Source organism: Pongo abelii, chromosome 16 (genome assembly GCF_028885655.2).
Source record: "Pongo abelii isolate AG06213 chromosome 16, NHGRI_mPonAbe1-v2.0_pri, whole genome shotgun sequence".
NCBI classification, from domain to species: domain Eukaryota; kingdom Metazoa; phylum Chordata; class Mammalia; order Primates; family Hominidae; genus Pongo; species Pongo abelii.
The window spans coordinates 27,971,487-27,999,312 of NC_072001.2; the positions used below are offsets into that span (position 1 = coordinate 27,971,487).

The 27,826-nt window shown below is 58.5% G+C and overlaps 1 long non-coding RNA gene and 16 other non-coding genes across 37 annotated transcripts in view; all 17 read right to left on the minus strand.

Annotated features, from left to right (window-relative positions):
• Window positions 1–27,826, minus strand: part of LOC129050413 (uncharacterized) — a 51,573-nt gene that overhangs the window by 8,324 nt on the left and 15,423 nt on the right. For 8 of the 21 annotated variants that reach the window (XR_010137379.1, XR_010137376.1, XR_010137378.1 and 5 more), the window contains 18 exons: window positions 27,391–27,477; window positions 27,169–27,299; window positions 26,742–26,786; window positions 26,035–26,165; window positions 23,852–25,649; window positions 22,732–23,483; window positions 20,830–22,346; window positions 19,696–20,447; window positions 17,792–19,312; window positions 17,365–17,409; window positions 16,662–16,792; window positions 12,941–16,278; window positions 11,107–11,236; window positions 9,232–9,363; window positions 8,799–8,844; window positions 7,367–7,499; window positions 2,403–6,986; window positions 1,991–2,035 (listed from right to left, as the gene is read on the minus strand). This is a non-coding gene — a long non-coding RNA (uncharacterized LOC129050413). Of the gene's footprint in view, window positions 1–1,990; window positions 2,036–2,402; window positions 6,987–7,366; window positions 7,500–8,798; window positions 8,845–9,231; window positions 9,364–11,106; window positions 16,279–16,661; window positions 16,793–17,364; window positions 17,410–17,791; window positions 19,313–19,695; window positions 20,448–20,829; window positions 22,347–22,731; window positions 23,484–23,851; window positions 25,650–26,034; window positions 26,166–26,741; window positions 26,787–27,168; window positions 27,300–27,390; window positions 27,478–27,826 lie in introns of all 21 variants that reach the window. The other 13 variants (XR_008514025.2, XR_008514017.2, XR_008514018.2 and 10 more) reach the window with 13 other exon arrangements.
• Window positions 375–456, minus strand: LOC112129217 (small nucleolar RNA SNORD115). The gene has a single exon (XR_002911635.2). It is a non-coding gene; the product is annotated as a small nucleolar RNA SNORD115 (small nucleolar RNA).
• On the minus strand, window positions 2,265–2,346 carry LOC112129212 (small nucleolar RNA SNORD115). Its single transcript, XR_002911630.2, has one exon. It is a non-coding gene; the product is annotated as a small nucleolar RNA SNORD115 (small nucleolar RNA).
• On the minus strand, window positions 5,335–5,416 carry LOC112129185 (small nucleolar RNA SNORD115). Its single transcript, XR_002911604.1, has one exon. It is a non-coding gene; the product is annotated as a small nucleolar RNA SNORD115 (small nucleolar RNA).
• On the minus strand, window positions 7,230–7,310 carry LOC112129215 (small nucleolar RNA SNORD115). Its single transcript, XR_002911633.1, has one exon. It is a non-coding gene; the product is annotated as a small nucleolar RNA SNORD115 (small nucleolar RNA).
• Window positions 9,090–9,171, minus strand: LOC112129218 (small nucleolar RNA SNORD115). The gene has a single exon (XR_002911636.1). It is a non-coding gene; the product is annotated as a small nucleolar RNA SNORD115 (small nucleolar RNA).
• Window positions 10,969–11,050, minus strand: LOC112129178 (small nucleolar RNA SNORD115). Its single transcript, XR_002911597.2, has one exon. It is a non-coding gene; the product is annotated as a small nucleolar RNA SNORD115 (small nucleolar RNA).
• On the minus strand, window positions 12,805–12,885 carry LOC112129207 (small nucleolar RNA SNORD115). Its single transcript, XR_002911626.2, has one exon. It is a non-coding gene; the product is annotated as a small nucleolar RNA SNORD115 (small nucleolar RNA).
• On the minus strand, window positions 14,618–14,699 carry LOC112129209 (small nucleolar RNA SNORD115). Its single transcript, XR_002911628.1, has one exon. It is a non-coding gene; the product is annotated as a small nucleolar RNA SNORD115 (small nucleolar RNA).
• LOC112129213 (small nucleolar RNA SNORD115) lies at window positions 16,524–16,605 on the minus strand. Its single transcript, XR_002911631.1, has one exon. It is a non-coding gene; the product is annotated as a small nucleolar RNA SNORD115 (small nucleolar RNA).
• Window positions 17,654–17,735, minus strand: LOC112129203 (small nucleolar RNA SNORD115). Its single transcript, XR_002911622.2, has one exon. It is a non-coding gene; the product is annotated as a small nucleolar RNA SNORD115 (small nucleolar RNA).
• On the minus strand, window positions 19,560–19,639 carry LOC112129208 (small nucleolar RNA SNORD115). The gene has a single exon (XR_002911627.1). It is a non-coding gene; the product is annotated as a small nucleolar RNA SNORD115 (small nucleolar RNA).
• LOC112129204 (small nucleolar RNA SNORD115) lies at window positions 20,692–20,773 on the minus strand. The gene has a single exon (XR_002911623.1). It is a non-coding gene; the product is annotated as a small nucleolar RNA SNORD115 (small nucleolar RNA).
• On the minus strand, window positions 22,594–22,675 carry LOC112129187 (small nucleolar RNA SNORD115). Its single transcript, XR_002911606.1, has one exon. It is a non-coding gene; the product is annotated as a small nucleolar RNA SNORD115 (small nucleolar RNA).
• LOC112129205 (small nucleolar RNA SNORD115) lies at window positions 23,728–23,809 on the minus strand. The gene has a single exon (XR_002911624.1). It is a non-coding gene; the product is annotated as a small nucleolar RNA SNORD115 (small nucleolar RNA).
• Window positions 25,897–25,978, minus strand: LOC112129173 (small nucleolar RNA SNORD115). The gene has a single exon (XR_002911592.2). It is a non-coding gene; the product is annotated as a small nucleolar RNA SNORD115 (small nucleolar RNA).
• LOC112129211 (small nucleolar RNA SNORD115) lies at window positions 27,031–27,112 on the minus strand. Its single transcript, XR_002911629.2, has one exon. It is a non-coding gene; the product is annotated as a small nucleolar RNA SNORD115 (small nucleolar RNA).

Sequence of the window (27,826 nt, forward strand, 5' to 3'; positions counted from 1 at the left end):
AAACCCTAGTGGTCTGAAGGCTGACTCTCAACAACCCCATGCTGCCTCACTCATGGCCCATGACCCCAACAGGATGCACTGACCTATGCCGCTCAAAGCCAGGGGCCCCACCTGGGCAGAAGAGCTCACTGAAGGACACAGGGAAGAAGCAGCACTCAGGAAGGGGCACAAAAATTGCCCTGTCCCTGGAGAAGCGGAGCACAGACACCAAGCCCGCAAGGGGAGCCTGGGCTGCCTCACGAAGGAGCACAGAGACAGGGTTGGGACCCCCCAAGATGCCCTTCAAGTTCTCAAGTTCTCCAGTGCAAAATAAGTGTGGCCTTGCTGGAGATCTTGGGATCCCTGCATCGTCTTCCCTAATTCTTACCTATCCTGGGCTTCAGTGTAATCCTATTGAGCATGATTTTTAAGTCATTACCTCTTTTCAGGACAATATAAGGTATTCATCATCAGCCCAACCCAGGGCGCACCCCCGCCCCATGCATACATCCAGCAGGACCCGGATGTGCTCACCCTGGCTCAGTGCAGGAGCCGAGCATGCCAGGAAAGGCCCAAGCTTCAGCGCACTTAGAGCTGGGCACCTGGCTGACTGACACTGGCCCAAGAACAGAGGGCCCAAGGCAAGTCTTCCTTCGGTCTCACCATCTGGGGGACAGCAGGATGATATGTGTCCAAACTGACCTCCATGTGGGGAAGGCAGTAGTGGGTGAGGGCTCACATTTGCTTGCCCTCCACAGACACATGTTATGAGATCCATGTGAAGTACTGACTCGTCACCAACGCGGGGCACCCTTGGCCCTCCCTGCCACCAAACCCTGAAGGAACAGGGCAGGTAGGTCACTGGGCTCAGGCAAAATGCATGGGTTGCGCCATACTGCAGGCCCTGAGTCTACCTCCACTGCCACAGATGGCTCCCCACACGACCCCAGGGCCCCCTGACACCAGTGGGCATGGGCCAGGGCCATGAGCCAGCTCATGGCCAACAAAGGTGGCTGGCCCTGATGCCACACACTGCTGCAGACCTGGCTATCGCATAGTCTGCCCCTGGGCATATTGGGCACACATCAAGATGCTGTCTCCAAGTGTGCATGGAAATCACAACCTAGAGCTGCAGGGCCATGTGCTTTCTCTGGTGGGTCACCATCCATGCTCTGCACACCTCACACACACAGAGCTGGGCCACACTTGCCCGATCCGGAGCAACATGGTGCCCTCCCCTTTGCTTGTTCCCCAGACCCCATCACCCTGGAGGTGACGCCATGGCTCAGAAGTAGCCTCAGCAATAAAATCCTAAGACAGATCCCTCAACAGCGAGCCTTCCCACTTCAGGAGGCCACCCTTTATGACACTTGACCTCGGAGATAGGATGACCCCCAGCGGGATGCAGGCTGCCCCTTGGTCAAAAGCCCAAGAGTCCCAGGGCTGACCTGCAGCACCACTAGGTGCCGGCCAGAGATCTACCTTAACCCAGTCACAGGGAAACAACTCTGCCCCCTACCAGTCTCCAAGACACCCACTGAGATGGCCCATTGCTAAACAGGGACAGTTGCATTCAGGGCCATAGGTGGGGCACTATCCTTGAATCTCCACAACCCAACACCATGGGTCCATTCACGCGCCACACTCTGGGGACCAAGAGGTCACCGTTAACCCCGTGGTGCCCCATAGCCCCTCTGGCCCCCCTGGCCCTCCTCATGTAGCCTGGGCAGTCCTCGAGGCTTTACCACAGCACTAAGTCTCAACTAGGCACTGTCCTATGTTAGGCAGAAGGAACCCTTTCCTGCCTGGACCACCATCACCCCTTCAGGGCTTCAGAGAAGGTGTCCTCCTTGGGTCCGATTCCAAAAAGCCTGCCTTCCAGGAGAACCTTTCCGTCTCAGGTGGAAATTCAGGTCAGCTCCCTGAGAAAACCCTTGTGGCCCAAAGGCTGATCCTTGGGGACCCCACATGGTCTGGCTCATGATCCATAACACGAGCAGGATCCACTCACCTATGCCAGTCAATGCCAAGCAGCCCTCCTAGGTGAAAGAGCTCACTGAAAGACAAAGGCAAGAACAGGGACTCAGGAAGGAGCCACCAACATTCCCTGCCCCCAGGGAACCAGAGCACCGACACCTAGCCCACACAGGGAACCTAGAGTGCAGAGACAGGTTGGGCCACCTCCAGATGCCCTTCAGAGCCTCCAGGTCTCAGGTACAAAATACAGTGGCCCTGTTGGGGAAATTGGGATCCCAGCATCCTTTTCCAAAATTCTCCCCTAGGCTGGGCCACAGCGTAATCCTATTGAGCATGATTTTTAAGTCATCACCTCTCTTTAGGACAATATAAGGTTCTCATCATTGACGCAACCCAGGGCACCCCCCTTCCCGCACATGCATCCAGTGGAACCTGGATGTGCTCACCACAGCTCAGTGCAGGAGACCAGGGCACCAGGAAGGGCTGGAGCTTCAGCGCACCGAAGGCTGAGCACCTGGCTGATGGACACTGGCCCAGGAAAAGTGAGCCCAACAGAAGTCTCACCATCTAGGGGAACAGGTGGAGAACATGTGACCACCCTCCATGTGGAGAAGGGGGTGTTGAGTGCCAGCTCATGCTTGCTCCCCTTCCATGGACACATGTGATGAGATCCATGTGAAATACTGACTCATCACCTATGCAGATGTCTCTCCCTGCCACCGAACCCGGGAAGGACAAGGCAGGTAGGTCACTGGGCTCAGGCAAAACGCCCAGGGTATGCGGGACTGCAGGACCCAAGAGCACCTCCACTGGCCAAAACGGCTCCTCTGCATGACCCCAGGGCTGCCCTGGGACCACTGGGCACAGGTCCGGGCCACCAGCCAGGTCACAGCCAACCAAGGAGGCTGGCCCAGATGCCACACGCTACTGCAGACCTGACAGTGGCACAGCCTGCCCCTGGGCATAGTGGGCATGCTTACAGGCGCCCTCTCCATGCAGGTACTAGAAAAAATAGCCTGGGGTCTCAGGGTCACTTGTTTTCTCTGGTGGGTCCCCATCCATACTCCACATACCTCCCAGACACATAGCCAGTCACATGTAGCCAGTCCGGAGTCTCATGCTGCCCCATCCTTTGCTTGGTCCCAAGACCCCACCACCCTGGAGGTGACATCATGGCTCCCATGCAGCCAGAGCAACAAATTCCCAGTACAGGTGCCTCAATAGCGGGCCTTGCCAACTCAGGAGGCCACCCTTCACAACACTCGGGTGACCCCCAGCAGGATCCAGGCTGTCCCTTGGCCCAAAGCCCATGAGTCCCAGGGCTGACCTGCAGCACCACCAGGTGCCAGCCAGAGCCAACCTTGGCCCAACCCCAGGGAAACAACTCCGCCCCCCAACCAGGCTCCAGAAGACCCACTGGGATGGCCCATTGCTCAACAGGGATGGTCGCATTCAGGGCCATGGGTAGAGCAGGATCCTTGACTCTCTGCTACCCAACCCCATGGGCCCATTCACACACCACACTCCAGGAACCAACAGCTCCCTTGTTACCCCATGGCACTCTGTAGCCCCTCTGGCCCCCCTCATGTGGCCCTGTTCTCATCATTGACCTAACCCAGGGAACCCCCTCCCTGCACAAACATCCAGTGGAACCCGGATGTGCTCACCACAGCACAGTGCAGGAGAGCAGGGTGCCAGGAAGGGTCAGAGTTTCAGCCCACTGGGGGCTGAGCACCTGGCTGACAGACACTGGCCCTCAGCCTGCGGGTCCAACACAAGTCTTCCTCCAGGCTCACCATCTGGAGGGACAGGAGGAGGATGTGTGTGCAACCAGGGCCTCACACATCAATGCAGGGAAGGGGCTAAGGGATACCCATGTGATGGGATCCATGCAGAACACTGACCCAACACGGATGTGGGGCATCCTTGGCCCTCTCTGCCACCAAACCCTGGAAAGACAGGGCAAGCAAAAGACAGTGTTGGCTCAGGCAAGATGCCTAGGCTGTACCCTACTGCAGGCCCCAAGAGCACGTCCACTGCTCAGGCCAGCTCCCACACATGACCCCAGGGCCATACCAGGGACACAGGGCACAGGACAGGGCCATCAACCAGCTCCTGGCCAACCAAGGTGGTTGGCCAGATGCCAAAAGCTGCTGCAGACCTGGCCCTCTCACAGCCAGCACCTGAGCATTGTAGGCACCGGCCCTGGTGCCCTCTCCAAGCCTGGGGGGCCCCTGGGCCACACTTTCTCTGGTGGGTCCCCATCCATGCCCTGCCCAACTCCAACACACAGAGCCCGGCTACACTCAGCCAATCAGGAACCAGATGGTGTCTTCTCCTTTCCTTGGGCACAAGACCCTGCCACCCTGAGGTGACCCCAAGGCTCAGAAGCAGCCTGGGTGGCAAATTCCCTTGACAGCAGGCCTTCCCACCTCAGGAGGACACTCTTTTCACCACTAGACCTCAAGGAAGGGTTGTCCCCAGCAGGATCGAAGCTGCCTCCTTGACCAAAGGCCCCCAAGTCCCAGGGCCTGCAGCACCACCAGGTACCAGCCAGAGCTCAGTCTTGACCGAACCTCACTGAAACAGTGCCGTCCCTCACCAGACTCAAGGAGGTACCACTAAGATGGCCCATTGCTCAACAGGGTTGGTCCCATTCAAGGTCATGGGTGTGGAGCATTCCTTGAATTTTCACAGCCTGACTGTGTGGGCCCAATCACTCACCCCTCTCCAGGGAGAGAGAACTCCAGTGTAACCTCTAGGGTGTGCCACATTCCCTGTGCCCCTCCTCCCCATGTGCCCTGGACAGTACTCCAGGCCTGACCTGTCCACCGAGTTTCAGCTGGGAGCTGCCCTACATTGGGCTGAAGGAACCCTTTGCTGCCTGGACCACTGTCACCCCTGCAGGGCTTCAGGAAAGATGTGCTCCTTGGGTTGGATTCCCAAGGAAGTGGCCTTCCTGTAGAAACCATCCCTCCCTGGTGGGGAGTAGGTTGGCAGCCTAAGAAAACCCTAGTGGCCCGAAGGCTGAATGTTGGGGACCCCATGCTGCATCACTCATGGCCCATGACCAAAACAGGATGCACTCGCCTATGCTGCTCAAGGCCGCGGGGACCACTTGGGCAGAAGAGCTCACTGAAAGACACAGGGGAAAATGGGGGCTCAAGAAGGAGAGTCCAACATGCCCCGTCACCGGGGACCTGGAGCCCAGATACCAAGCCAGCACAGGGAGGCTGAGCTGCCTCACGGAGGAGCACAGAGATAGGGTTGGGCCCACCAGATGCCCTTCAGGGCCTCGAGGTCTCCAGCCCAAAATACATTTACTCTGTCAGGGACCTCAGAATCCCAGCATCCTCTTCCAAAACTCTCACCTAGGCTGGGCCTCAGCGTAATCCTATTGAGCATGATTTTTAAGTCATCACCTCTCTTCAGGACAACATAAAGTTCTCATCATCGACCCAACCCAGGGTACCCCCCTCCCTGCACATGCATCCAGCAAGGACCCAGATGGGCTCACCACAGCTCAGTGCAGGAGCCAAGGGTGCCAGAAGGGCCCAAGCTTCAACACACCAGGGGCTGGGCACCTGGCTGACTGACATTGGCCCAGTGACAGCAGGCCCAACACAAGTTTTCCTCTGGGATCACCATCTGGGGAGACAGGAGGAAAACATGTGTACAAACTGACCTCCATGTGGGGAAGGGGGTCAGGGTGCCAGCTCACCCTCACTCGCCCTCCATGGAGACATGTGATGAGTTCAATGTGAAATACTGACTCATCAAGTACACGGAGTACCTTTGGCCCTCCCTTCCACTGAACCCGGAGAGGACAGGGCAGGTGGGTCACTGGGCTTGAGCAAAACGCCTAGGCTGCGCCATACTACAGGCCCCAAGAGCACCTCCACTGTTCAAAATGGCTTCCCTGCATGACCCCAGGGCTGCCCTGGGGCCACTAGGCACAGACCCGGGCCACCAACCAGGTCACGACCAACCAAGGAGGTTGGCCCAGATGTCACATCCTGCTGAAGACCTGGTAGTTGCATAGCCTGTCCCTGGGCATGGCACGCTTGTCCAGGCACCCTCTCCAAGCATGCAACAGAAATCATAGCCTGGACCTGCAGTGCCACGTGCTTTCTCTGGTGGGTCCCCATCCATACTCTGCACACCTCCCACACACAGAGCCAGCAACACTTGGCCAATCAGGAGATACATGGTGCCCTCTGCTTTGCTTGGGCCCAAGACCCCGCCACCCTGGATGTGACCCCAAATCTCAGAAGAAGCTTGAGTGACAAATTCCTGGGACATGTCCCTCGACAGCAGGCCTTCCCACTTCAGGAGGCCACCCTTCCAGACATTTGATGTTGGAAAAAGGGTGACCCCCAGTGGGATTTGGGCTCTCCCTTGGCCCAACGCCCACGAGTCCCAGTGCTGACCTGCAGCACCACCAAGTGCCGGCCAGAACTCTGCCTTCACCCAACCTCAGGGAAACAATGCCGCCCCCCAACCAGGCTCCAGGAGACCCACTGGGATGGCCCATTTCTCAACAGGGACCATCCCATTCAGGGCCATGGTGGGGTGCAATCCTTGAATCTCCATGAACAAACCCAAGAGGTCCATTTGTGCATCACACGCCAGGCACTGAGAGCTCCCATGTGACCCCTGTGGTGCCCCAGAGGCTCTCAGTCACCCTCATGTGGCCTGGGCAATCCTTGAGGTCTGACTCAAGCACCGAGTCTCAGCTAGGAGCTGCCTTGTGTGGGGCTGAAAAAAACCCTTTCCTGCCTGGACCACCATCACCCCTGCAGGGCTTCAGGGAAGGTGTCCCCCTTGGGTCTGATTCCCCAAAACGCCGCCCTCCTGGAGAACCTATGCCTCCCAGGTGGGAATTCAGGTCGGTTCCCTGAGAAAACCCTTATGGCTGTAAGGCTGACCCTCGGCGACCCACATGGTCTTGCTCATGACCCATGACCCCAGCAGGATCCACTCACCTATGCTGGTCAATGCCAAGTGGCCTACCTGGGCAGAAGCACTCACTGAAAGACACAAGGGGAGAACAGGGGCTTAGGGAGGAGCCACCAACATCCTGGCCCAGGGAACCAGAGTGCCAACAGAAAGCCCACAGAAGGAGCCTGGACTGCCTCATGGAGGAGCACAGAGACAGGTTGAGCCACCTCCAGATGCCCTTCAGAGCCTTGAAGTCTCCAGCCTAAAATACAAGGGCCCTACCAGAGCCTTCAGGATCCTACTGTCCTCTTCCAAAATTCTCAACTAGGCTATGCCTCAGCGTAATCCTATTGAGCATGATTTTTAAGTCACCACCTCTCTTCAGAACAATATAAGGTTCTCAACATTGACCAAACCCAAGGCAACCCCCTCCCTGCACATGCATCCAGCAGGACCACGATATACTCACCACAGTTCAGTGCAGGAGACCAGGATGCCAGGAAAAGGCCTGAGCTTCAGTGCACCAGGGGCTGGGAAACTGGCTGACAGACACTGGCCCAGGGCCATTGGGCCCAACGCAAATCTTCCTCCAGGCTCACTATCTGGGGGGACAGGAGGAGATGTGTCCAAATAGGGCCTCACATCTCCATGTGGAGAAGGGGGTAAGGGATACCCCTGTAATGGGTTCCATGTGGAACACTGACCCATCACAGATGCAGGGCACCCTTGGCCCTCCCCGTCACCAAACCCTGAGAAACAAGGCAGGCTGGTCATTGGGTTCGGGCCAGACACCTGGGCTGTGCCATACTTCCAGTCGGAGAGCACCTCCACTGCCCTCACCAGCTCCCCCGCATAATCCCAGGGTTGCCCTGTGACCATTGGGCATGGGCCACGGCCACCAACCTGCTCCCAGCCAACCAAGGAGGGTAGCCTGGAAGCTATGCACCGTTGCAAACCTGGCAGTCACATAGCCTGCCTCTGGGCATGGTGGGCACCCACTGAGGAGCCCTCCCCAAGTGTGCACTGAAAATCACAGCCTGGGGACCTGGGCCATGAGCTTTCACTGGTGGGACCCCATCCATATCCCACACACCTCCCAAACACAGAGCTGGGCCACACTCAACCAATCAAGGGCCACATGGTATCTTCTTGTTTCCTAGGGCCCAAGATCCCGAGACCCTGGAGGTGACCCCTTGGCTCAGAAGAAGCCGGGGCAGCAAATTCCCGGTACAAGACCCTAGACAGTGGACCTTCCCACCTCAGAATGCCACTGTTACCGCCACTCAAACATGGAGAACAGGTGACCCCCATGGGACACGGGATACCCCCTTAACCCAAAGTCCATGGGTCACAGGACTGGCCTGAAGCACCACCAGGAGCCGGCCAGATCTCAACCTTGACCCAACCCCATTGAAACTGCACCACCCCTGACCTGGCTCAATACGTGCCACTGGGATGGCCCATTGTTCAACAGGATCAGCCCCATTCAGGGCCACAGGTGGGATGAGACCCTTGAACCTCTGTGGCCCGACCCCGTCACCACCCCCCAGGAACATGCCCGGGGACCGAGAGCTCCTACGTGAAACCTGTGGCACCCCGGAGCCCTTCTGGTCCCCCTCATGTGGCCTGGGCAGTCCTCAAGACCTGACCCGCACACCAAGTCTCAACTGGGTGATGTCCTGCATGGGGCTGAAGGAACCCTTTGCTATCTGGACCATTGTCATTCCTGCAGGGCTTCAGGGAAGGCATCCTCCTCGGGTAAGATTCCCAAGGAAGCCGCCCTCCTGGAGAAACCATCTCTCCCTGATGGGAATTAGGGTCAGCTCCCTGAGGAAACCCTCATGGCCTGAAGTCTGACCCTCGGCGAACCCATGCCCATGATGCCAGCAGGATCCACTCACCTATGTTGGTCAATGCCAGGAGGCCCCCCCTTGGCAGAAGAGCTCACTGAAAGACACAAGGGGAGAACTGGGGCTCAGGGAGGAGCCACCCACGTGCCACTTACTGGGGAACAGAAGGGCCAACACCAAGCCCGCACAGGGAGCCTGGGCTGCCTCACAGAGGAGTGCAGAGACAGAGTTGGGCCTCCTCCAGATACCCTTCAGGGCCTCCAGGGCTCCAGCCCAAAATACAGTGGCCCTGCCGGAAATCTCGGGATCCCAGCATCCTCTTCCAAATTTCTCACCTAGGTTGGGCCTCAGCGTAATCATTGAGCATGGTAATTTTAAGTCATCACCTCTCTTCAACACAATATAGGGTTCTCATCATTGACCCAACCCAGGGCACCCCCCCCCCCACCCACACATGCATCCAGCGGGACCCAGATGTGCTCACCACAGCTCAGTGCAGGAGATCAGGGGGCCAGGAAGGGCCTGAGCTTCAGTGCACCAGGGGCTGAGCACCTGGCTGACAGACACTTGCCAGGGTCCATTGGTCCTGATGCAAGTCTTCCTTCAGGCTCACCATCTGGATGGACAGGAGGAGGACATGTATCCAAACAGGGCCTCATACCTCCAGGTGGGGAACGGGGTAAGGGATACCCATGTGATAGGATCCATGTGGAACACTGACCTGTCACGGATACAGGGCACCCTCAGCCCTCCCCATCACCAAACCCTGAAAAAACAGGGCAGGCAGATCATTGGGCTTGGGCAAGACCCCTGGTCTTCATGCTATCGCAGACCTTGAGGGCACCTCCAGTGCCCCCTCTGGCTTCTCCTTCACATGATCCCAGGGCTGCCCCGGGACCACTGAGCATGGGACAGGGTCACCGACATGCTCATGGCCAACTGAGGAGGCTGGCCCAGAAGCCATTGGCCACTGTGGACGTGGAAGTTGCATAGCCTGCCGCTGGGCATGGTGGGCACCTGCCCAGGCACTCTCTCCAAACAACATCTGAAATTGCAGCCTGGAGTACCTAGGCCATGTGCTTTCTCTGGTGGGTCCCCATCCATGCCCCACACATGTCCCAAACACAGAGCCGGGCCACCCTCGGCCAATCCTGGGCTACATGGTGTCCTTTCCTTAGGCCCAAGACCCTGCCACCCTGGACATGACCCCATGGCACAGAAAGAGTCTGGGCAGCAAATTCCCGGGACAGGACCATCAACAGCGGGCCTTCCCACCACACATTCCACTCTTCCAGCCACTCACCCATGGGGAAGGGGTGACCTTCAGCAGGACACAGGTTGTCAACTTGGCCTAAAGCCCACGAGCCCCAGGTCCAGCCCACAGCCCCACCAGGCACTGGCCAGAGCTCAGCCTTGACCCAAACCCAGGGAAACAGCACTGCCCCCCGCCAAGCTCAAAGAGGTGCCATGGGATGGTCCATAGCTCAACAGGGTCAGTGCCATTTTGGGCCATGGTTGGGGTATAATCCTTGAACCTCCACAGCCCAACCCCGTGGGCTCATTCAAGCACCCCTCTCCAGGGAAAGAGAATTCTTGCATGACCCCCGTGGTGCCCTGGAGGCTCTGTGGCCCCCGTCATGTGGCCTGGGCAGTCCTCGAGGCCTGACATATGCACCGAGTCTCAGCTGGGAGCTCTCCTGCACGGGGCTGAAGGAAGTCTTTCCTGCCTGGACCACTGTCATCCCTGCAGGGCTTCAGGAAGGCAACATCTTGGGTCCAATTCCCAAGGAAGCCGCCCTCCTGGAGAAACCATCCCTCCCCGGTGGAAATACAGGTTGGCTCCCTGAGGAAACCCTCCTGTCCTAAAGACTGACCCTCGGTGACCCCACGCAGCCTGACTCATGGCCCATGACACCAGCAGGATGCACTCACCTATGCTAATCAAGGTGAAGGGGCCCTTCTGAGCTGAAAAGCTCACTGAAAGACACAAGGCAACAATAGGGACTCAGGGAAAAGCCACCAACATGCCCTGCCCCCAGGAAACAGTGCCAACACCAAGTCCGCACAGGGAGCCTGGTGTGCTTCACGGAGGAGCACAGAGACAGGGTTGGATCCCTGTGAGAGGCCCTTGAGCGCCTCCAGGTCTCCAGCCCAAAATACAGTGGCCCTGCCAGGGACCTCGTGATTCCCAGTGTCCACTTCCAAAATTGTCACCTAGGCTGGGCCTCAGCGTAATCCTATTGAGCATGATTTTTAAGTCATCACCTCTCTTCAGGACAATATAGGGTTCTCATCATTGACCCAACCCAGTGCACCCCGCTCCCCATGCATACAACCAGAAGAACCCGGATGGGCTCACCAGCTCCATGAAGGAGACCAGGGTACCAGGAAGGGCCCAAGCTTCAGTACAACAGGACCTGGCCACCTGGCTGATGGCCTCTGGCTGGGGCACAGCAGGCCCAGTGCAAGTCTTCCTCCAGGCTCACCATCTGGGGGGACAGGAGGAGGGCCCATGTGATGGGATTCACATGAAATACTGACCTGTCACGGACACAGGGTACCCTTGGGCCTCCCTGCCACCGAACCCTGGAAGGACAGGGCAGGGAGGTCACTGGGCTCGGGCAAGACGCCTGGGATATGCCTAATGCACACCTCAAGATAACCTCCCCTGCCCACACTGGCTGCTCCACATGACCCCAGGGCTGCACAGAGACCACTGGACATGGGCTAGGGCCACCAACCAGCTCACGGCCAACAAAGGAGGCTGGTCCTGATGCCAGGCACTGCCGCAGACCTGGTAGTTGCATAGCCTGCCTTTGGGCATGGTGGGTGCCCAACCAGGTGCCCTCTCCAAGTGCACATCAGAAATCACAGCCTGGGGCCCCATGGGCCCATGCTTTCTCTGGTGGGTCCCCATCCATGCCCTGCACACCTCCCAAACTCAGAGCCAGGCCATGCTCGACAAATCAGGGGCCACATGGTGTCTCCTCTGCTCCTTGGGCCCAAGACCCCACCACCTGGAGGTGACGCCATGGCTCAGAAGCAGCCTGGGCAGCAAACTCCCAGGAAAGGACCCTCCACAGCAGGCCTTCCTACCTAAGGAGGCCATGCATCCTGACACTGGAACTCAGGAAAGATGTGACCCCCAGCAGAACTCAGGCTGCCGACCCGGCCCAAAGCCCACAAGTCCCTGCACCAGCCTGCAACACCATCAGGTGCTGGCCAGAGCTCAAGCTTGACCCATCCCCACTGAAACAGTGGTGCCCCCACCAGGCTCAATGTGGAGCCACTGGGATGGCTCATTGCTCAACAGCATCGGTCCCATTCAGGGCCACGGGTGGGTGCGATCCTTGAAACACTGCGGCCTGACCCTGTGGGCCTGATCACTCTGTCACCACCCCCACAACAAGCCTGAAGACCGAGAGCTCCTGCAAGACCCCTGTGGTGCCTCACAGCCTGTGTGGCACCCCGCGTGTGGCCTGGGCAGTTCTCAAGGCCTGACCCATGCACAGAATCTCATCTGGGAGCTGCCTGCCCTTCAGGGGCTGAAAAAACCCTTTGCTGCTTGAAACATCATCACTTCTGCAGGTCTTCAGAGAAGATGTCCTCCATGGGTCCAATTCGAAAGAAAGTGGCCCTCTGGGAGAACCCATCCCTTCCCGGTGGGGACTCCCCTACTCCCTGAGGAAACCCTCCTGTCCTGAAGGCTGACCTGGAGTCACCACATGGGCTGGCTCATGGCCCATGACACCAGCAGGTTCCACTCACCTATGCTGGTCAACGCCAGGGGGCCCACCTGGGCAGAAGAGGTTACTCAAAGACACAAGAGAGAAAGGGGACTCAGGGAGGAGCCACCAACCTGCCCCACCCCTGGGGAATGGGACTCTGACACCAAGCCCACACAGGGAGCCTGGGCTGCCTCATGGAGGAGTGCAGAGACAGAGCTGGGGGCCACCAAGATGCCCTTCAGGGCCTTGAGGTCTCCAGCCCAAAATACAGTGGCCCTGCCAGGGACCTCAGGATCCTAGTGTCCTCTTCTAAATTTCTCCCCTAGGTTGGGCCTCAGTGTAATCCTATTGAGCATGATTTTTAAGTCATCACCTCTCTTCAGACAATATAAGGTTCTCATCATCGACCCAACCGAGGGTAACTCCCTCCCATGCATGCATCCAGTGGGACCCAGATGGGCTCACCACAGCTCAGGGCAGGAGACCAGGGCTCCAGGAAGGGCCTGAACTTCAGTGCATCAGGAGCTGGGGACCTGGCTGACAGACACTGGCCCAGGTCCACTGGGCCCAATGCAAGTCTTCCTCTGAGTTCACCATCTAGGATAGGAGGACACGTGTCCAAGTAGGGCCTCATGCCTCCATGTGGGGAAGGTGGGTAGGGGATATCCATGTGATAGGATCCATGCAGAGCACTGATGCATCATGGAGACGGACACGGACCACCCTTGGCCCTCCTAGCCACCCAACCCTGGAAGGACAGGGCAGGTGGGTCACTGGCCTCACACAAAAAGTCCAGGCTGCGCCCTACTGCAGGTCCGGAGAGCACCTCCACTGCCCTGCCGGCTGCCCTGCACAATGCCAGGTCCACCCTGAGACCACTGGGCACAGGCCAGGGCCACCAACCAGCACATGGCCAACCAGGAGGCTGGCCCGGATGCCACGTGTGGCTGCAGACTTGGCAGTCAAGAGCCTGCTCCTGCCCCTCTCCAAGCACACACTGGAAATCACAGCCTGGGGCTCCAGGGCTACGTACTTTCTCTGATGGGTCCCCATCCATGCCCTGCACACCTCCCAAACACAGAGCCAGGCCACACTCAACCAATGTGGGGACACATGGTATGCTCCCCTTTCCTTGGACCCAAGATGCTGCCACCCTGGAGGTGACCTCATGGCTCAGAAGCAGCCCGGGTGGCAAATTCCCAGGACAGGTTGCTCAACAGCGGGACTTCCCGTCTTAGGAAGCCACCACTCCCGCCATTCAACCTCCAGGAAGGGGTGACCCCAAGCATGACCCAAGCTGTCCCCATGGCCCAAAGCCCATGAGTTCTAGGGCCAGCCTGCAGCACCACCGGCACTGGCCAGAGCTCAGCCTTGACCTAGCCCCAGGGAAACACCACCACCCACCACCAGACTCAAGGAGGTGCCATTGGGATGGTCCATTGCTCAACAGGGTCAGTCCCATTCAGGGCCAGAGTCCTTGAAACTCTGCGGCATGACCCCCATGGACCCAATCGTCTACTCCTCTCTGCAGACCCCCCATAGCACCCCAGAGTCCCTGCGGCCACCTCATGTGTCCTGGGCAGTCCTCAAGGCCTGACTGATGCACCGAGTCTCAGATGGGAGCTGCCTGCATGGGGCTGAATGAACCCTTTCCTGCCTGGACCACCATCACCCCTGCTGGGCTTCAGGATAGGCGTCCTTGGGTCCGATTCCCAAGGAAGTGGCCCTTTTGGATAACTCATCCCCAATGGGAATTCAGGTCCATACTTTTAGGAAACTCTCATGGCCCAAAGGTAGATGCATGGTGGCCCCACTTTGCCTCGCTCATGACCCATGACCCAAGCAGGATCCACTCACCTATGCCGGTCAATGTCAGAGGGCCCACCTGGGCAGAAGAGTTCACTGAAAGACACAGGGGAGAATGGGGGCTCTGGAAGGAGCTGCCCACATGCCCCACCCGGGAACCAGAGCACCAAAACCAAGCCCACACAGGGAGCCAGGGCTGCCTCACAGAGGAGCAGAGACAGGGTTGGACCCCCTCAAGATGCCCTTTAGGGCCTTGAGGTCTCTAGTCCAAAATACAGTGGCCCTGCCTGTGACCTTGGGATCCCAGCGTCCTCTTCCAAAATTTTAACCTAGACTGGGCCTCAGCATAATCCTATTGAGCATGATTTTTAAGTCATTACCTCTCTTCAGGACAATATAAGGTTCTCATCATCGACACAACCCAGGGCATGCCCCTCCCCACGCATGCATCCAGTGGGACCCGGATGTGCTCATCACAGCTCAGTGCAGGAGACCAGGGTGTTGGGAAAGGCCTGAGCTTCAGCGCACTGGGGACCAGGGACCTGGCTGACGGACACTGGCCCAGAGCCAGGGGGTCTTCCTCTGGGCTCACCATCTGGTGAGATAGGTGGAGGATGGGTCCAAACAGGGCCTTACCCTACCATGCGGGGAAGAGAGCAGGGAGTGCTGGCTCACACATGCTCTCCCTCCATGTACCCATGTGATGGGATCCATGAGGAACACTGACCTGTCATGGACACGGGGGACCCTTGGCTCTCCCTGCTACCGAACCCTGGAAGGACAGGGCAGGTGGTTCACTGTGCTCAAGCAAGAACACCTGGGCTGTGCCCTACTGCAGGCCCCAAGAGCACCTCCACTGCCCATGCTGGCTCCCCCAAACAACCCCAGGGCTGCACCAGGACCCCTCAGCACATGCCAGGGCTATCAACCAGCTCATAAGCAATCAAGGAGGCTAGCCCGGATGCCACGAACTGCTGCAGACCTGGCAATCACATAGCCTGCGCCTGGGCGTGGAGAGTGTCCACTCAGACACCCTCTATAAGCATGCTGGAAATCGCTTCCTGGGGCCCCAGGGCCATGTGCCTTCTCTGGTGGGTCCCCATTCATGCACCACATACCCCCCAAACACTCTCCCCACTCTTAGCCAATCAGGGGACACATGATGTCCTCTCCTTTCCTTGGGCTCAAGATCCTGCCTCCCTGGAGGTGAACCCATGGCTCAGAAGCAGCCTGGACAGCAAATTGGTGGGACAGGACCCTCAACAGTGGGCCTTTCACCACAGGATGCCTGCCACCCTTCCAGCCACTCCACCTCTGGGTAGGAGGACCTCCAGAGGCAGGCGGGCTGCACCCTTGGCCCAAAGTCCACAATTCCCAGGGCCAACCACCAGGTGTGGGACAGAGCTCAGCCTTGACCCAACCCCTTTGAAGCCACGCTGCCCACACCAGCCTCAAGGAGGCACCAATGGGATAGCCCATTGCTCAACAGGGTTGGTTCCATCAGGGCAATGGGTGGGGCCTGACCCTTGAATCTTGGCCTGAATCCATAAACTCGATCACCCACACCCTGCTACCATCCCACCACCCCCAGAAAGCCTCAAGGATGGAGAGTTCCTGCTTAACACCTGTGGCCTCCGGAGATCCTGTGGAACCCCTCATGTTGCCTGGGAGTCCTCAAGCCCTCACCTGTGCACCAAGTCTCAGCTAGAAGCTGTACTGCATTGGGTTGAAGAGATCCTTTCCTGCCTGGACCACCATCACCCCTGCACAGCTTCAGGGAAGGCATCCTTCTTGGAACCAGTTTCTATGGAAGACACCCTCCTGGAGAAACCATCCCTCCCCAGTGGGGATTGAGGTCAGCTCCCTGAGGAAACCCACATGGCCTAAAGGTGACCTCCGGTAACCCTATGCACCCTGGCTCATGGACCATGACACCAGCAGGATGTACTCACCTATGCCCATTAAGACCAGGGGGACCACCTGGGCAGAAGAGCTCACTGAAAGACACAGGGGAGAATGGGGACTCAGAGAGAAGCTGACAATATGCCCCATTCCCAGAGAATGGGAAGGCCAACACCAAGCCCACACAGTGAAAGTGGATTGCCTCACGGACAAGCGCAGAGACAGGTTGCAGCAGCCCTCAGACGCCCTTCAGGGCTTCAAGGACTCCAGCCAAAAATAGAGTGGCCTGGCTGGGGATCTCGGGATCTGAGCATCCTCTTCCAAAATTCTAACCTAGGCCAGGCCTCAGAATAATCCTTTTGAGAATGATTTTTAAGTCATCACCTCTCTTCAGGACAATATAAGGTTCTCATCATCGACCCAACCCAGGGCACCGCCCTCCCCGCCGATGCATCAAGCAGTACCCGAATGGGCTCACCAAGCTCAGTGCAGGAGACTAGGGCACCAGGAAGGGCCTGAGCTTCAGCACACCAGGGGCTGGACGCCGGGCTGATGGACACTGACATGGGGCCAGTAGCCCCAATACAAGTCCTCCTCCAGGGCCACCATCTGGGGGAACAGAAGGAGGACATGTGTCCAACCAGGGGCTCATGTGGGAAAGGGAGCAAGGGGTGCCTGCACACACATGCGCTCCCTCCATGGACCCATGTGATGGGATCCAGGTGAAACAGTGACGGTAATGAACCCAGGGAACCCTTGACTCTCCCCACCACCGAACCCTACAAGCCTGACCACATGGGTCCGATCGCCCACCTCTCTCCGGGGACAGAGAGCCCCCTGCATAATCCCTGTGACACCCTGGAGCACCTGTTGCCCTGCTCATGTGGCCCAGACAGTCCTGGAGATCAGACGCACCCACCAAATGTCAGCAGGGAGCTGCCCCACATGACACTGAAGGAAACCTTTCCAGCCTGGCCCACCAAAACCCCTGCAGGGCTTCAGCGAAGGTGTCCTCATGGGGTCAGATTCCCCAGGAAGCCACCCTCCTGGAGGACCAACGCATCCCTCCGCGGTGGGGATTCAGGTTGGCTCCCCGAGGAAATCTTCCTGTCCTGAAGGCTGACCCTCAGTGACCCCATGTTTCTGGCTCATGGCCCATGAACCCAGCAGGATCCACTCACCTGTGCTGGTCAATGCCAGGGGACCTGCTTGAGCAGAAGAGTTCACTGAAAGAATCACGGGGAGAACAAGGGTTCAGGAAGGAACCACCAACCTGACCTGCCCCCAGAAAACCAGAGTGACAACACCAAGCCCACACAGAGAGCCTGGGCTGCCTCACAGAGGAGTATAGGGACAGGGTTGGGCACCCCTGATACCCTTCAGGGTCTCCAGGTCTCCAGTCAAAAATACAGGGGCCCTCCTGGGGACCTCAGGATCCCAGCATCCTCTTCCAAAATTCTAACCTAGGCCGGGCCTCAGCATAATCCTTTTGAGAATGATTTTTAAGTCATCACCTCTCTTCAGGACAATATAAGGTTCTCATCATTGACCCAACCAAGGGCACCTCCCTCCCCACCCATGCATCCAGCAGTACCCGAATGGGCTCACCAAGCTCAGTGCAGCAGACTAGGGCACCAGGAAGGGCCTGGGCTTCAGCACACCAGGGGCTGGATGCCGGGCTGACAGACACTGACGTGGGGTCAGTGGCCCCAATACAAGTCCTCCTCCAGGGCCGCCATCTGGGGGGACAGGAGGAGGACATGTGTCCAACGAGGAGCTCATGCCTCCATGTGGGGAAGAGGGTGGGGGGTGGAGGGTGCCAGTTCACGCATGCTCTCCCTCTGTGGACCCATTTGCTGGGATCCATGGGAAACACTGATGTGTCACAGACACAGGGGACCCTTGGCCCTCCCTGCCAGGGAACCCCGTGAGGACACGGCAGGCGGGTCACTGGGCTCAGGCAAGACACCCAGGCTGCACCCTACTGCAGGTCCCCAGAGCAGCTCCACTGCCCACACTGGCTGTCCCACATGACCCCAGGGCTGCACCCAAAACCCTGGGAAAGGGCCAGGGCCAACCAACAGCTCACAGACAACCAAGTAGACTGGGCCAGACACCACGTGCCACTGCCGACCTGACAGTTGCACAGCCTGACCCTGGGTGTGGAGGGGGCCCAGGACCGTCTCCAAGCATGCACTGAGAAATTGCAGCCTGGGGACCGAGGGCCATGCGTTGTCTCTGGTGGGTCCCTATCCATGCCCCATACAACACCTCCCACACACAGAGCAGGGCCACACTCAGCTAACTGAGGGAAACACGGTGTCTTCTCCTTTCCTAGGGCCCAAGACCCTGCCACCCTGGAGGCGACCCCATGGCTCAGAAGCAGCCTGGATGGCAAATTTCCAGGACAGTTCCTTCCACAGCGGGCCTTCCCACCTCAGGAGGATGCCCTTCCCACCACTCGCCCACAAGGAAGGGGCGACCCCCAGTGGGACACAGGCTGCACCCCGGGCCCAAGGCCACAAATCTCAGGGCCGGACTGCACCACCATCAGGTGCTGGCCGGAGCTAGTCTCGACCCAACCTCAGGGAAACAGTGGCACCCCACACCTGGTTCAAAGTGGCACCCCTGGGGTGCCCCAATGCTTAACAGGGTTGTTTCCCTTCAGGGCCATGGGTGTGGTGTGATCCTTGAATCTGGGGCCCGACCCCATGGGCCGAATCGCCCACCACTCTTAGGGGTCGGAGAGACCCTGCGAGGACCCTGTGGTGCCCCAGAGCCCTTGTGGCCCCCCTCATGTGGCCTGGCCATCCTAGAGGCCTAACCCAACCACTGAGTCTCTGCTGGGCGCTGCCCTGCCTGGGGCTGAGGGAACCCTTTCTTGCCTGCACAACTGGCACCCTTGCAGGGCTTCAGAGAAGGCATCTTACTTGGCTCAGATTCACAAGGAAGCTGCCCTCCTGGAGAACACATCCCAGGTGGGGATTCAAGTTGGCCCCTGAGGAAACACTCATGGCTCAAATGCTCACCCTCGGCAACCCTATGGCCTGGCTCATGGCCCATGACCCAAGCAGGAGACACTCACCTATGCCGGTCAATGCCAGAGAGTCTGCTGGGTGAAAGAGCTCACTGAAAGACACAGGGGAGAACAGGGGCTCAGGAAGGAGCAGCCAAAATGCCCCGCCTCCAGGAAAGCAGAGCGCCGACACCAAGCCCACACAGGGAGCTTGGGCTGCCTCATGGGGGAGTGAAGAGACAGGGTTGGGCCCCCACAAGGTGCCCTTCAGGCCTTCTAGGTCTCCACCCCAAAATACAGTGGCCCTGCCAGGGACCTCATTGATTCCCAGTGTCCTTTTCCAAAATTGTCACGTAGGGTGGGCCTCAGCGTAATCCTATTGAGCATGAATTAAGTCATCACCTTTCTTCAGGACAATATAAGGTTCTCATCATTGACCCAATCCAGAGCACATTCCTCCCCATGCATGCATCCAGTGGGACCCGGATGTTCTCACCACAGCTCAGTGCAGGAGACCAGGGTGCCAGGAAGGGCATGAGCTTCAGTGCACCGGGGTCTGGCATCTGGCTGATGGACATTGGCTTGGGCCAGGGGATCCAAGAAGAGTCTTCCTCCAGGTTCACTATCTGGAGGGACGGGGGTCAGGTGTCCAAACAGGGCCTCATATCTCCATGCAGGAAAGGGAGCAAGGGGTGCCTGCTCACACACGTCCTCCCTCCATGGACCCATGTGATGTGATCCATGTGAAATAGTGACGGTAATGGACCCAGGGAACCCTTGACTCTCCCCGCCACCGAACCCTACAAGCCTGACCCCATGGGCCCGATCACCCACCTCTCTCCGGGGACAGAGAGCTCTCCTCATAATCCCCGTGACAGCCTGGAGCCCTTGTTGCCCCACTCATGTGGCCCGGGCGGTCCTCGAGGTCAGATGCAGGCACTGAATGTCAGCAGGGAGCTGCCCCGCATGACACTGAAGGAAACCTTTCCGGCCTGGACCACCATCACCCCTGTAGGGCTTCAGTGAAGGTGTCCTCCTGGGGTCAGATTCCCCAGGAAGCCACCCTCCTGGAGGACCAACCCATCCCACCACGGTGAGGATTCATGTTGGCTCCTGGAGGAAATCTTCCTATCCCAAAGGCTGACCCGCAGTGACCCCATGTGTCTGGCTCATGGCCCATGATACCCAGCAGGATCCACTCACCTATACTGGTCAATGCCAGGGGACCCGCCTGAGCAGAAGAGCTCACTGAAAGAATCACGGGGAGAACAAGGGTTCAGGAAGGAACCACTCACCTGATCAGCCCCCAGAAAACCAGAGTGCCAACACCAAGCCCGCACAGAGAGCCTGGGTGGCCTCACAGAGGAGCATAGGGACAGGGTTGGGCCCCACAGATACCCTTCAGGGCCACCAGGTATTCAGCCAAAAATACATGGGCCCTCCTGGGGACCTTGGGATCTCAGCATCCTCTTCCAAAATTCTCACCTAGGCTGGGCCTCAGCATAATCCTTTTGAGAATGATTTTTAAGTCATCACCTCTCTTCAGGACAATATAAGGTTCTCATCATCGACCCAACCCAGGGCACCTCCCTCCCCGCCCATGCATCCAGCCGTACCCTTGTGGGCTCACCAAGCTCAGTGCAGGACACTAGGGCACCAGGAAGGGCCCGAGCTTCAGCACACCAGGGGCTGGACGCCGGGCTGACGGACACTGACGTGGGGCCAGCGGCCCCAGTACAAGTCTTCCTCCAGGGCCACCACCTGGGGGGACAGGAGGAGGACATGTGTCCAACCAGGGCTCATGCCTCCATGTGGGGAAGAGGGTCGGGGGTGGGGGGTGCCAGTTGACGCATGCTCTCCCTCTGTGGACCCATTTGCTGGGATCCATGGGAAACACTGATGTGTCACAGACACAGGGGACCCTTGGCCCTCCCTGCCAGGGAATCCTGTGAGGACATGGCAGGCAGGTCACTGGGCTCGGGCAAGACACCCAGGCTGCACCCTTCTTACTGCAGGCCCCCAGAGCAGCTCCACTGCCCACACTGGCTGTCCCACATGACCCCAGGGCTGCACCCAAAACCCTGGGAAAGGGCCAGGGCCAATAACTCATGGAAAACCAAGTAGACTGGGCCAGACACCACGTGCCACTGCCGACCTGACAGTTGCACAGCCTGACCCTGGGCATGGAGGGGGCCCAGGACTGTCTCCAAGCATGCACTGAGAAATTGCAGCCTGGGAACCGAGGGCCATGCATTGTCTCTGGTGGGTCTCTATCCATGCCCCACACAACACCTCCCACACACAGAGCAGGGCCACACTCAGCTAACTGAGGGAAACACGGTGACCTCTCCTTTCCTAGGGCCCAAGACCCTGCCAACCTGTAGGTGACCCTATGGTTCAGAAGCAGCCTAGACGGCAAATTTCCGGGACAGTTCCTTCCACAGTGGGCCTTCCCACCTCAGGAGGATGCCCTTTCTACCACTCGCCCACAAGGAATGGGTGACCACCAGCGGGACACAGGCTGCACCCTGGGCCCAAGGCCACAAATCTCAGGGCCGGACTGCACCACCATCAGGTGCTGGCTGGAGCTTGTATCGACCCAACCTCAAGGAAACAGCGCCACCCCACACCTGGTTCAAACGGGCGCCCCTGGGATGCCCCAATGTTTAACAGGGTCGTTTCCCTTCAGGGCCATGGGTGTGGTGTGATCCTTGAATCTGGGGCCCGACCCCATGGGCCGAATCTCCCACCACTCTTAGGGGTTGAGAGACCTGCGAGGACCCTGTGGTGCCCCAGAGCCCTTGTGGCCCCCCTCATGTGGCCTGGCCATCCTAGAGGCCTAACCCAACCACTGAGTCTCTGCTGGGCGCTGCCCTGCCTGCAGCTGAGGGAACCCTTTCTTGCCTGCACAACTGGCACTCCTGCAGGGCTTCAGAGAAAGCATCCTACTTGGGTCAGAGTCACAAGGAAGCTGCCCTCTTGGAGAACACATCCCAGGTGGGGATTCAGGTCGGCCCCTGAGGAAACACTCATGGCTCAAATGCTCACCCTCGGCAACCCTATGGCCTGGCTCATGGCCCATGACCCAAGCAGGAGACCTCACCTATGCTGGTCAATGCCAGGGAGTCTGCTGGGTGAAAGAGCTCACTGAAAGACACAGGGGAGAACAGGGGCTCAGGAAGGAGCAGCCAAAATGCCCCGCCTCCGGGAAAGCAGAGCGCCGACACCAAGCCCACACAGGGAGCTTGGGCTGCCTCACGGGGGAGTGAAGAGACAGGGTTGGGCCCCCACAAGGTGCCCTTCAGGCCTTCTAGGTCTCCACCCCAAAATACAGTGGCCCTGCCAGGGACCTCATTGATTCCCAGTGTCCTTTTCCAAAATTGTCACGTAGGGTGGGCCTCAGCGTAATCCTATTGAGCACGATTTTTAAGTCATCACCTTTCTTCAGGACAATATAAGGTTCTCATCATTGACCCAATCCAGAGCACATTCCTCCCCACGCATGCATCCAGTGGGACCCAGATGTTCTCACCACAGCTCAGTGCAGGAGACCAGGGTGCCAGGAAGGGCATGAGCTTCAGTGCACCGGGGTCTGGCATCTGGCTGATGGACATTGGCTTGGGGCCAGGGGACCCAAGAAGAGTCTTCCTCCAGGTTCACTATCTGGAGGGATGGGGGTCAGATGTCCAAAAAGGACCTCACATCTCCATGTGGGAAAGGGAGCAAGGGGTGCCTGCTCACACATGTCCTCCCTCCATGGACCCATGTGATGGGATCCATGAGAAATAGTGACGGTAATGGACCCAGGGAACCCTTGACTCTCCCCGCCACCTAACCCTACAAACCTGACCCCATGGGCCCGATCGACAACCTCTCTATGGGGATGGAGAGCCCCCCTCATAATCCCCGTGACACCCTGGAGCCCTTGTTGCCCCGCTCATGTGGCCCGCGCAGTCCTCGAGTTCAGATGTAGGCACCGAATGTTACCAGGGAGCTGCCCCGCATGACACTGAAGGAAACCTTTCCAGCCTGGACCACCATCAACCCTGCAGGGCTTCAGTGAAGGTGTCCTCCTGGGGTCAGATTCCCCAGGAAGCCACCCTCCTGGAGGACCAACGCATCCCTCCATGGTGGCGATTCAGGTTGGCTCCCCGAGGAAATCTTCCTGTCCTGAAGGCTGACCCTCAGTGAACCCATGTTTCTGGCTCATGGCCCATGAACCCAGCAGGATCCACTCACCTATGCTGGTCAATGCCAAGGGACCCGCTTGAGCAGAAGAGTTCACTGAAAGAATCACGGGGAGAACAAAGGTTCAGGAAGGAACCACCAACCTGACCCACCCCCAGAAAACCAGAGTGTCAACACCAAGCCCACACAGAGAGCCTGGGCTGCCTCACAGAGGAGTATAGGGACAGGGTTGGGCACCCCAGATACCCTTCAGGGTCTCCAGGTCCCCAGCCAAAAATACAGGGGCCCTCCTGGGGACCTCGGGATCCCAGCATCCTCTTTCAAAATTCTAACCTAGGCCGGGCCTCAGCATAATCCTTTTGAGAATGATTTTTAAGTCATCACCTCTCTTCAGGACAATATAAGGTTCTCATCATCGACCCAACCCAGGGCACCTCCCTCCCCGCCCATGCATTCAGCAGTACCTGAATGGGCTCACCAAGCTCAGTGCAGGACACTAGGGCACCAGGAAGGGCCTGAGCTTCAGCACACCAGGGGCTGGACGCCGGGCTGACGGACACTGACGTGGGACCAGCGGCCCCAATACAAGTCCTCCTCCAGGGCCGCTATCTGGGGGGACAGAAGGAGGACATGTGTCCAACCAGGGGCTCATGTGGGAAAGGGAGCAAGGGGTGCCTGCACACACATGCGCTCCCTCCATGGACCCATGTGATGGGATCCAGGTGAAACAGTGACGGTAATGAACCCAGGGAACCCTTGACTCTCCCCACCACCGAACCCTACAAGCCTGACCACATGGGCCCGATTGCCCACCTCTCTCCGGGGACAGAGAGCCCCCTGCATAATCCCTATGACACCCTGGAGCACCTGTTGCCCTGCTCATGTGGCCCAGACATGTGTCCAATGAGGAGCTCATGCCTCCATGTGGGGAAGAGGGTGAGGGGTGGAGGGTGCCAGTTCACGCATGCTCTCCCTCTGTGGACCCATTTGCTGGGATCCATGGGAAACACTGATGTGTCACAGACACAAGGGACCCTCGGCCCTCCCTGCCAGCGAACCCCGTGAGGACACGGCAGGCAGGTCACTGGGCTCAGGCAAGACACCCAGGCTGCACCCTACTGCAGGTCCCCAGAGCAGCTCCACTGCCCACACTGGCTGTCCCACATGACCCCAGGGCTGCACCCAAAACCCTGGGAAAGGGCCAGGGCCACCAACAGCTCACAGACAACCAAGTAGACTGGGCCAGACACCACGTGCCACTGCCGACCTGACAGTTGCACAGCCTGACCCTGGGTGTGGAGGGGGCCCAGGACCGTCTCCAAGCATGCACTGAGAAATTGCAGCCCGGGGACCGAGGGCCATGCGTTGTCTCTGGTGGGTCCCTATCCATGCGCCATACAACACCTCCCACACACAGAGCAGGGCCACACTCAGCTAACTGAGGGAAACACGGTGTCTTCTCCTTTCCTAGGGCCCAAGACCCTGCCACCCTGGAGGCGACCCCATGGCTCAGAAGCAGCCTGGATGGCAAATTTCCAGGACAGTTCCTTCCACAGCAGGCCTTCCCACCTCAGGAGGATGCCCTTCCCACCACTCGCCCACAAGGAAGGGGCGACCCCCAGTGGGACACAGGCTGCACCCCGGGCCCAAGGCCACAAATCTCAGGGCCGGACTGCACCACCATCAGGTGCTGGCCGGAGCTAGTCTCAACCCAACCTCAGGGAAACAGTGGCACCCCACACCTGGTTCAAAGTGGCACCCCTGGGGTGCCCCAATGCTTAACAGGGTCGTTTCCCTTCAGGGCCATGGGTGTGGTGTGATCCTTGAATCTAGGGCCCGACCCCATGGGCCGAATTGCCCGCCACTCTTAGGGGTCAGAGAGACCCTGAGAAGACCCTGCGGTGCCCCAGAGCCCTTGTGGCCCCCCTCATGTGGCCTGGCCATCCTAGAGGCCTAACCCAACCACTGAGTCTCTGCTGGGCGCTGCCCTGCCTGGGGCTGAGGGAACCCTTTCTTGCCTGCACAACTGGCACCCTTGCAGGGCTTCAGAGAAGGCATCTTACTTGGCTCAGATTCACAAGGAAGCTGCCCTCCTGGAGAACACTTCCCAGGTGGGGATTCAAGTCGGCCCCTGAGGAAACACTCATGGCTCAAATGCTCACCCTCGGCAACCCTATGGCCTGGCTCATGGCCCATGACCCAAGCAGGAGACACTCACCTATGCCGGTCAATGCCAGGGAGTCTGCTGGGCGAAAGAGCTCACTGAAAGACACAGGGGAGAACAGGGGCTTAGGAAGGAGCAGCCAAAATGCCCCGCCTCCAGGAAAGCAGAGCGCCGACACCAAGCCCACACAGGGAGCTTGGGCTGCCTCACGGGGGAGTGAAGAGACAGGGTTGGGCCCCCACGAGGTGCCCTTCAGGCCTTCTAGGTCTCCACCCCAAAATACAGGGGCCCTGCCAGGCTCCTCATTGATTCCCAGTGTCCTATTCCAAAATTGTCACCTAGGGTGGGCCTCAGCGTAATCCTATTGAGCATGATTTTTAAGTCATCACCTTTCTTCAGGACAATATAAGGTTCTCATCATTGACCCAATCCAGAGCACATTCCTCCCCATGCATGCATCCAGTGGGACCCGGATGTTCTCACCACAGCTCAGTGCAGGAGACCAGGGCGCCAGGAAGGGCATGAGCTTCAGTGCACTGGGGTCTGGCATCTGGCTGATGGACATTGGCTTGGGGCCAGGGGACCCAAGAAGAGTCTTCCTCCAGGTTCACTATCTGGAGGAACGGGGGTCAGGTGTCCAAACAGGGCCTCATATCTCCATGTGGGAAAGGGAGCAAGGGGTGCCTGCTCACACATGTCCTCCCTCTGTGGACCCATGTGATGGGATCCATGTGAAATAGTGATGGTAATGGACCCAGGGAACCCTTGGCTTTCTGCGCCACCGAACCCTACAAACCTGACCCCATGGGCCTGATCGCCCACCTCTCTCCGGGGATGGAGAGCCCCCCTCATAATCCCCGTGACACCCTGGAGCCCTTGTTGCCCCACTCATGTGGCCCGGGCGGTCCTTGAGGTCAGATGCAGGCACTGAATGTCAGCAGGGAGCTTCCCTGCATGACACTGAAGGAAAACTTTTTGGCCTGGACCACCATCACCCCTGCAGGGCTTCAGTGAAGGTGTCCTCCTGGGGTCAGATTCTGCAGGAAGCCACCTTCCTGGGGGACCAACCCATCCCTCCACGGTGAGGATTCAGGTTGGCTCCCGGAGGAAATCTTCCTATCCCGAAGGCTGACCCGCAGTGACCCCATGTGTCTGGCTCATGGCCCATGAACCCAGCAAGATCCACTCACCTATGCTGATCAATCCCAGGGGACCCGCCAGAGCCGAAGAGCTCACTGAAAGAATCAAGGGGAGAATAAGGGTTCAGGAAGGAACCACCAACCTGACCCGCCCCCAGAAAACCAGAGTGTCAACACCAAGCCCGCACAGAGAGCCTGGGCTGCCTCACAGAGGAGTATAGGGACAGGGTTGGGCCCCCCAGATACCCTTCAGGGTCTCCAGTTCTCCAGCCAAAAATACAGGGGCCCTCCTGGGGTCCTCGGGATCCCAGCATCCTCTTCCCTAATTCTTACCTAGGCCGGGCCTCAGCATAATCCTTTTGAGAATGATTTTTAAGTCATCACCTCTCTTCAGGACAATATAAGGTTCTCATCATCGACCCAACTCAGGGCACCTCCCTCCCCACCCATGCATCCAGCAGTACCCGAATGGGCTCACCAAGCTCAGTGCAGGAGACTAGGGCACCAGGAAGGGCCTGAGCTTCAGCACACCAGGGGCTGGATGCCAGGCTGACGGACACTGTCCCAGGGCCATTAGGCCCAACACAATTCTTCCTCCCATTTCACGATCTGGGGGAACAGGAGTAGGACAGCTGTCCAAACACAACCTGACTCCTGTATGTGAGCAGAAGGTGGGGTGTAGCAGTTCAAGTATACTCACCCTCCATGGACCCATGTTATCGTTTGCATGAGGAACACTGGCCCATCACGGACACAGGGTACCCAGTGCTCTCTTAGCCACAGAACTCTGGAAGGACAGGGCAGGCTGGTCACTGGGCCCCTGCTGGTTCCCCCACACAACCCCAGGGTCACCCCAGGACTACTAGGCACAGGCCAGAGCCACCAACTCGTTCACAGGAAACCAAGGAAGCTGACCTAGAGATCAGATGCCGCTACAGCCCTGGCAGTCACATAGCCTATCCCTGTGCATGGTGGGCACCCACCCAGATGCCCCATCCCAGCACATATTGGAAATCTCAACCTGGGGTCCAAGGGCCACAGTTTTCTCTGGTGGGTCTGCATCCATGTGCATCAGGAGGATGCATGTATCCATGCAACCTCCTGAACACAGAGCAGGGCTAGAATCAGCTAATCAC